We start from the raw sequence: 271 nt of genomic DNA, 5'->3' as shown, positions 1-271 counted from the left end.
AATGTTCCCTTTAATCCAAGATAGTATTTATTACAGAACAAACCATGATAAGTTAATCATTAAAGGGTGTTTCCACGACGTCCAAATAGCGCAATTTCAACTCTCAGTTTCAATTTGAAATTATAGCTGTTTACACGACCACCTAAATTCCAATATCGAGGCCAGTTTGTTTATTTTTTGTTTTTATTGCAGTGGCGGACCCAGGGGGAAATTGGGGAAATTCATGAAGTATCATGTTATTTGAGTAGGCTTATCAATTCTTCGAATTTAC

This window comes from Rhagoletis pomonella, unplaced genomic scaffold, assembly GCF_013731165.1.
Source record: "Rhagoletis pomonella isolate Grant_MI unplaced genomic scaffold, Rhpom_1.0 Rhpom_scaffold_00011, whole genome shotgun sequence".
Lineage (NCBI taxonomy): Eukaryota > Metazoa > Arthropoda > Insecta > Diptera > Tephritidae > Rhagoletis > Rhagoletis pomonella.
This window is presented reverse-complemented; position numbering follows the sequence as displayed.